Raw genomic sequence first — 7500 nt, forward strand, 5'->3', positions numbered from 1 at the left:
CTCTATTTTAAAAGATTTAGTCAAAACTTGACTAAATGTAAAAAGGGAGGGGTTTTCCCTCAATTTTCTTAAGAATGTCTTTGTATGCATGTTCCGTAATTTGATACCCGACCTCACGAAATCTACAATCTGATAGTGGAATAAAGAACGGGATGTAGGGGAAGGATGATGCCTTTCTTTTAAAGCAAGATTATGACCGTAGTTTAAGAGAGAACAATTTAGGTCAACTAATTTGTTAAAATAATTTAGAATTGCGTTTCAGTTAATGATGTCGCATAGTGGAACTGTAAGTTCCGATCGTCGAAAGGGTATATTTAGGCATGAGACCAAGGGAAGGGCGGATGGTGGCGAGAGAGGTGAAGGGACGGCACGGGGAATGTTTACAGTGCCGTGTGCCGGGCTGTGAGCAGTGCCCGCCAATGTTTAGCTCAGGCACCGTCGCGGCAAACGCGTCTTAGTTCCATGCAGGAAAATGCAGTGTCCTATTCCGGCCATCTGTCGTCCTCATCTCTAAGGCAGACCGATACCAAGAGGTGTAAGTTACACGCGCCTTCAGGCTCAGGCATGTTAAAACGCTCGACTCAAGACTATAATCTTTAAATTCAAGAGAGAGCAGTGAAACCAAACAGCGACCTACTGTTTGTTTGTTTGTTTGTTTGTTTGTTTGTTTGTTTGTTTGTTCATGGGCTGAAACTCCCACGGCTTTTACGTGTATGACCGTTTTTACCCCGCCATTTAGGCAGCCATACGCCGCTTTCGGAGGAAGCATGCTGGGTATTTTCGTGTTTCTATAACCCACCGAACTCTGACATGGATTACAGGATCTTTTTCGTGCGCACTTGGTCTTGTGCTTGCGTGTACACACGGGGGTGTTCGGACACCGAGGAGAGTCTGCACACAAAGTTGACTCTGAGAAATACATCTCTCGCCGAACGTGGGGACGAACTCACGCTGACAGCGGCCAACCGGATACAAATCAAGCGCGCTACCGACTGAGCTACATCCCCGCCCAGCGACCTACTAATTAAGTACTTATAACTCTACCCTCACACCCATGCAGCCACCCACACTTCCTACTCCCATCTATCTGTACAGCACCCCATATTCCCATCCTTCTCCCTATTGAGTCTTCTTTCGCCGTACTTACTCTGAATGTGATTTCAAAGAATAAATGATAACACGCCAGCGCATATCCTTATTACACAAAAAGGAAGGAAAAAAACATCTGCCATACTATACCCATCACTGCACACAAGCTGATTCGTTGTCGACTTCACAAGATTAAATTACCTGGCACTTTGATTAAGCACTTACTAAGTTTCTATTGATTTACAAGGAAGCAGGAGTTGTGTATGCCCTCACGTATTGCTGACTCAAGTGTTACTCTGAAACCATTCATGTCATTTCAATACAGTGGAACCCCCCTTTTAGGACCTCCCCCCCCCCCCCCCAATTTAAGACTCCCTCCCTTTTAAGACCTTGTTGTCTCAGATTTTCTGTTCATACCCACTGTAAATGTACCCCATTTGTAAGACCTACTTTTCTCAGATTTGTGGAGGTCTTAACAAGGAGGTTCTGATTTTCTCAGATTAAAGAGGTCTTAAAAAGGGGGTTCTGATTTTCTCAGATTAAAGAGGTCTTAAAAAGGAGGTTCTGATTTTCTCAGATTAAAGAGGTCTTAAAAAGGAGGTTCTGATTTTCTCAGATTAAAGAGGTCTTAAAAAGGGGGTTCCGATTTTCTCAGATTAAAGAGGTCTTAAAAAGGAGGTTCTGATTTTCTCAGATTAAAGAGGTCTTAAAAAGGGGTTCTGATTTTCTCAGATTAAAGAGGTCTTAAAAAGGGGGTTCTGATTTTCTCAGATTAAAGAGGTCTTAAAAAGGAGGTTCTGATTTTCTCAGATTAAAGAGGTCTTAAAAAGGGGGTTCTGATTTTCTCAGATTAAAGAGGTCTTAAAAAGGGGGTTCTGATTTTCTCAGATTAAAGAGGTCTTAAAAAGGAGGTTCTGATTTTCTCAGATTAAAGAGATCTTAAAAAGGGGGTTCTGATTTTCTCAGATTAAAGAGATCTTAAAAAGGGGGTTCGGATTTTCTCAGATTAAAGAGGTCTTAAAAAGGTGGTTCTGATTTCCTCAGATTAAAGAGGTCTTAAAAAGGAGGTTCTGATTTTCTCAGATTAAAGAGGTCTTAAAAAGGGGGTTCTGATTTTCTCATATTAAAGAGGTCTTAAAAAGGAGGTTCTGATTTTCTCAGATTAAAGAGGTCTTAAAAAGGGGGTTCTGATTTTCTCAGATTAAAGAGGTCTTAAAAAGGAGGTTCTGATTTTCTCAGATTAAAGAGATCTTAAAAAGGGGGTTCTGATTTTCTCAGATTAAAGAGGTCTTAAAAAGGGGGTTCTGATTTTCTCAGATTAAAGAGGTCTTAAAAAGGGGGTTCTGATTTTCTCAGATTAAAGAGGTCTTAAAAAGGAGGTTCTGATTTTCTCAGATTAAAGAGGTCTTAAAAAGGGGGTTCTGATTTTCTCAGATTAAAGAGGTCTTAAAAAGGGGGTTCTGATTTTCTCAGATTAAAGAGGTCTTAAAAAGGAGGTTCTGATTTTCTCAGATTAAAGAGGTCTTAAAAAGGGGGTTCTGATTTTCTCAGATTAAAGAGGTCTTAAAAAGGAGGTTCTGATTTTCTCAGATTAAAGAGATCTTAAAAAGGGGGTTCTGATTTTCTCAGATTAAAGAGGTCTTAAAAAGGGGGTTCTGATTTTCTCAGATTAAAGAGGTCTTAAAAAGGAGGTTCTGATTTTCTCAGATTAAAGATGTCTTAAAAAGGAGGTTCTGATTTTCTCAGATTAAAGAGGTCTTAAAAAGGAGGTTCTGATTTTCTCAGATTAAAGAGGTCTTAAAAAGGGGGTTCTGATTTTCTCAGATTAAAGAGGTCTTAAAAAGGAGGTTCTGATTTTCTCAGATTAAAGAGATCTTAAAAGGGGGTTCTGATTTCCTCAGATTAAAGAGGTCTTAAAAAGGTGGTTCTGATTTTCTCAGATTAAAGAGGTCTTAAAAAGAAGGTTCTGATTTTCTCAGATTAAAGAGGTCTTAAAAAGGAGGTTCTGATTTTCTCAGATTTGTGGAGGTCTTAAAAAGGAGGTTCTGATTTTCTCAGATTTGTGGAGGTCTTAAAAAGGAGATTCTGATTTTCTCAGATTAAAGAGGTCTTAAAAAGGAGGTTCTGATTTTCTCAGATTTGTGGAGGTCTTAAAAAGGAGGTTCTGATTTTCTCAGAAGGAGGTTCTGATTTTCTCAGATTAAAGAGGTCTTAAAAAGGGGGTTCGGATTTTCTCAGATTAAAGAGGTCTTAAAAAGGTGGTTCTGATTTCCTCAGATTAAACAGGTCTTAAAAAGGAGGTTCTGATTTTCTCAGATTAAAGCGGTCTTAAAAAGGGGGTTCTGATTTTTTCAGATTAAAGAGGTCTTAAAAAGGGGGTTCTGATTTTCTCAGATTAAAGAGGTCTTAAAAAGGAGGTTCTGATTTTCTCAGATTAAAGAGGTCTTAAAAAGGAGGTTCTGATTTTCTCAGATTAAAGAGGTCTTAAAAAGGAGGTTCTGATTTTCTCAGATTAAAGAGGTCTTAAAAAGGAGGTTCTGATTTTCTCAGATTAAAGAGATCTTAAAAGGGGGTTCCACTGTACTGGGTTGATTTACACTTGTTGGTGATAACTTGGCTAACGCGAAAGACGTACAGAAAACAAGGACACAGGTGAGTGAACATAACTCACCCGTATCCTGTATGGCGCGTGTCATTCTTCCCGTTAAGTGTAACTGTATCAGATGACTGTGGCGCTGAAAAGGAACGCTGAAGGGTGATTAAAGCCCCAGTCTGCCTCAAATTGTTCACAGAAGAACGATTTAAAGCTTCTCATGAAAAAAGCAGTTCTTACCTTACGGAACACACTTGCAATAGCATTTAACAGCATTAAATGACACAGTTCGTTTGAACGGGTATTTAGCTCGCGTAAACCACTCACCAGTTCCGGGCTCCCTTTTTTCAAACTTACAAAACTTCGAATTGTATTGATCTTGTCTTGATGAAAATAGAATTCTTTTATGATTTAAGAATGTTTGTGTAACAAGCTGTCAATTTATTATTCAGATTTTAAAAGTTAGGTCTAGCGCCAAAACGAGGCGTCCGATTTGTCTCTTTGCATATATCCGGCTGGCCACGCAAAAAATAAATTCTTTGAAAAATGCTCGCTCTTTTCGGAGGGCACCTAGGATGTTCTCAGGCGGTGAGTGTTTAAACGAAGGGGTGTTTGCACTGTGTGTAAAAGCCTGACAGTGGTTTACGTGAAGCTGAGTGTGTCCAGGCCGCGCCGAACACACCGACGGTAGCATCTGAACAACTTTCTTTCCAAACTCTGGTTGATCATGCATCCAGCGATGTGAAGAAAGAAGAATACACTCTGTACATACTAAGATGATGACAGTTACATTTTGCGTGTGTAGTTGACAAACACGTACAGACAGACAGATAGACACTGAACAGACAGTCAGACATTCAGACAGACAGACGGACATACAAGACAGACAGAAAGACACATATACGCATACATAAAGACGCGCGCGCACGCTTGCACACACACAAACACACACACACACACACACACACACACACACACACACACACACACACACACACACACACACACACAACGAAAAACGTTAATTACTTTTGCGCAGTAAATCTTGCTGGTTATAAAAACCGTTGTTAGCAAATTATATATATATATACATACACACACACACACACACACACACACACACACACACACACACACACACACACACATACACAAACACACACACACACACACACACACACACTCACACATACACACACGTCACACACACACACACACACGCACGCACACACACACACACACACACACACACACACACACACACACACACACACACACACACATATATGTTTCTCACTGGACGACATGAGTGTATCTAGCCTTCATTGTTTCTGTCTGCATTGCCGTAATAGCACTAGTTTGAGGGAATTTTCTGAGCTTTTTCGACAAAGCGGGCTGTTTTTCTTAATGCACAGCACCTATTACTCAGTCCACGTGTGTAAACAGTGAGACACATAAACTTGTAACCTGGCTATAACGTCTGTAACACCAACTCTACGTATGCCACAATAGTGCACTGCTGTTTGTAAACCCCAGAACTAAATAAATCCCTGCGTCTTGAATCCGTATGTTGAAATATGCGCGCGATAACAAGCTGCATAAAATAAAAAAAAAAAAAAAAACTCAAGCAACGATTACATGATCTTTTCCGCGTGACTTGCATGCACACACGCAGGGGGAGAAGGCACTATAGCAGGTTTGCACATTAGTCTAGATGACATGGGAGATCGGAAACATCTCCACCATGAAGTTGGTCTGCATGGACCTGTAGGAGGCATCTTTTATGTCCCTGTTCCGGTACGATTTCGATTTGGCATTCCAAAGCGCCTCATGACCGTGGTAGAGTTCAATCAAATAGCCAACTTGTTCAGACGACAGTCTCTGTCCAGTGTTGTCCGCCATTTTTTCAAGTCAAAACGTCAGGCGCGTTCTGATTGGCTCTGCCCCTGCGATCGACCAACGACTGGATCGCAGGAATAGAACATGTTCTAAACCTCAAAGCTACGAGGGAATCGCATGAGACTGAGTCGCAGACTTGTCGTAGCTGTTTTCTACGACTGAGTCGGCTGTGTGACAGGGTACATCGCGCGACTCAGTCGCATGTGTGACAGCCCTCTTAGGAGAATCATCTTATGTTAGAATAGGTCGACCTGGATTTTTGAGACTTTCATGTTTAACACTATTCATTGTGTGCAAGTTGCTGATGTCTGCTCTCTGTGTGGTTATAGCTACCAGATTCCATTCTGGCAAGGCACTTGCACAGACACGAACATGTTTGTATCACAGAGAAAGGTAATTAGAGGGTAGACATTTGTGTGAGAACAGAAACACACTCTGTTGATATGTTCACGTAAACTTCTTCTTCTTTTTCTTCTTTGTTCATGGGCTGAAACTCCCACGTTCACTCATGTTTTTGCACGAGTGAATTTGTACGTGTATTATTTTCAGGCAGCCATACGCCGATTCTGGGGGAAGCATGCTGGGTATTTTCGTGTTTCTATAACCCAACGAACCCTGACATGGTTTACAGGATCTTGTCCGTGCGCACTTGGTCATGTGCTTGCGTGTACACACGAAGGGGGATAAGGCACTAGCAGGTCTGGGAGATCGGAAAAATCTCCACCCTTAACCCACCAGGCGTCCGCGGCTGGGATTTGAACTCACGACCTTCCGATTAGGAGGCCGATGTATTATCCACTAGGTCACTGCGCCCGTCGTTCACGTAATCACATACCGCTATTCCGCACAAGGAACTGATCATGCACAGGTTGAGTACCCAGCAAACATCCACCCTGAGCGAAATTGTTGAAACAAGGGTGGTGGGCGCTTACAAGGTAGTTTACGGTATTTGCTTGTTTTGAAACTGAACGACTTTTTGTTGTGGTTTTATGAAATTTACGTTTTTCATCCTAGAATAGCATTGTTTTCACATTTTGCTGTAGTAATTATAATTACCGTCGATGTAATCTGTACAGATCTGTTGTGCGTTATTCTATTTGTTATTTTGATTGGTAGCATAGTGTGTTCGTCTGTATCTGTCTCTCTCTTATATAATATGGTGCTTTTTTCGTGGTTATATGAAAGAGAGAAAAAAGCATGTTCTCCTTTTTTTGAACGGAGTGTCCATTGTATTCATATCTTCGAGTAAGATTTTTTAATATTTTTCAAAATATTTTACTTTTAGTTATCAGATGTAGATATTCGGTGAAGGTCACTTTCAAAATGCATATAAAACGCAATTAGATAAAGACATGTGTGTCATTTGTTTGTGGAGAATAATGGTAGGTGATGATGTTGATATTTAATATTTTGTACAATTAGTTGCGCGTTTTTTTCTGTTCATGTTTTGTACATAAGATGCTGGTCCCCCCCCGTCAACGTTGGTTTGTTTATGATTCTGTGACTTTAGCACAATACTTAGCGTTCTTTATATAATAAAATAGAAAAGAGTATGTTAGATGTTTTGTGTGTCTGTTTTAAGTTTTGCACGCAGTATAAAGGACAGGTTGGAAGAGAAGGCACACACACACACACTCGCACATCCACACACTCCCACACACTTTGGTTCTCTCCCTTTTTGGGATAATTGAATGAATGAAGTATTCTTTCTTTAAAGACAACTGGGTCGACGTATTATACAACGATTGGGTTGACGTAACGTTTTGTTTTGTCATAAATCAAACGTTCTAATAACCTACCATTCTTGGTTTTTTTATTCAAAATTGTTGAAACGTTAGTAGACTATCTATTTTTGGATTTATACATTTTGCAGCAAAAAACACAAGCTGTATACTATATTCGGCTGGAGGGCCAGGGTA

The 7500-nt window shown here is 40.5% G+C and overlaps 1 protein-coding gene across 1 annotated transcript in view; it reads right to left on the reverse strand.

Annotated features, from left to right (window-relative positions):
- Positions 1-7308: 7308 nt before the first annotated feature.
- LOC138965152 (uncharacterized) overlaps positions 7309-7500 on the reverse strand; it is a 35213-nt gene continuing 35021 nt past the window's right edge. Inside the window, exon 8 of the mRNA XM_070337278.1 lies at positions 7309-7500. This exon is cut by the window's right edge and continues 149 nt beyond it. The gene's annotated coding sequence lies outside the window, so the exon portion shown is untranslated.

This window comes from Littorina saxatilis, linkage group LG4 (assembly GCF_037325665.1).
Source record: "Littorina saxatilis isolate snail1 linkage group LG4, US_GU_Lsax_2.0, whole genome shotgun sequence".
Lineage (NCBI taxonomy): Eukaryota > Metazoa > Mollusca > Gastropoda > Littorinimorpha > Littorinidae > Littorina > Littorina saxatilis.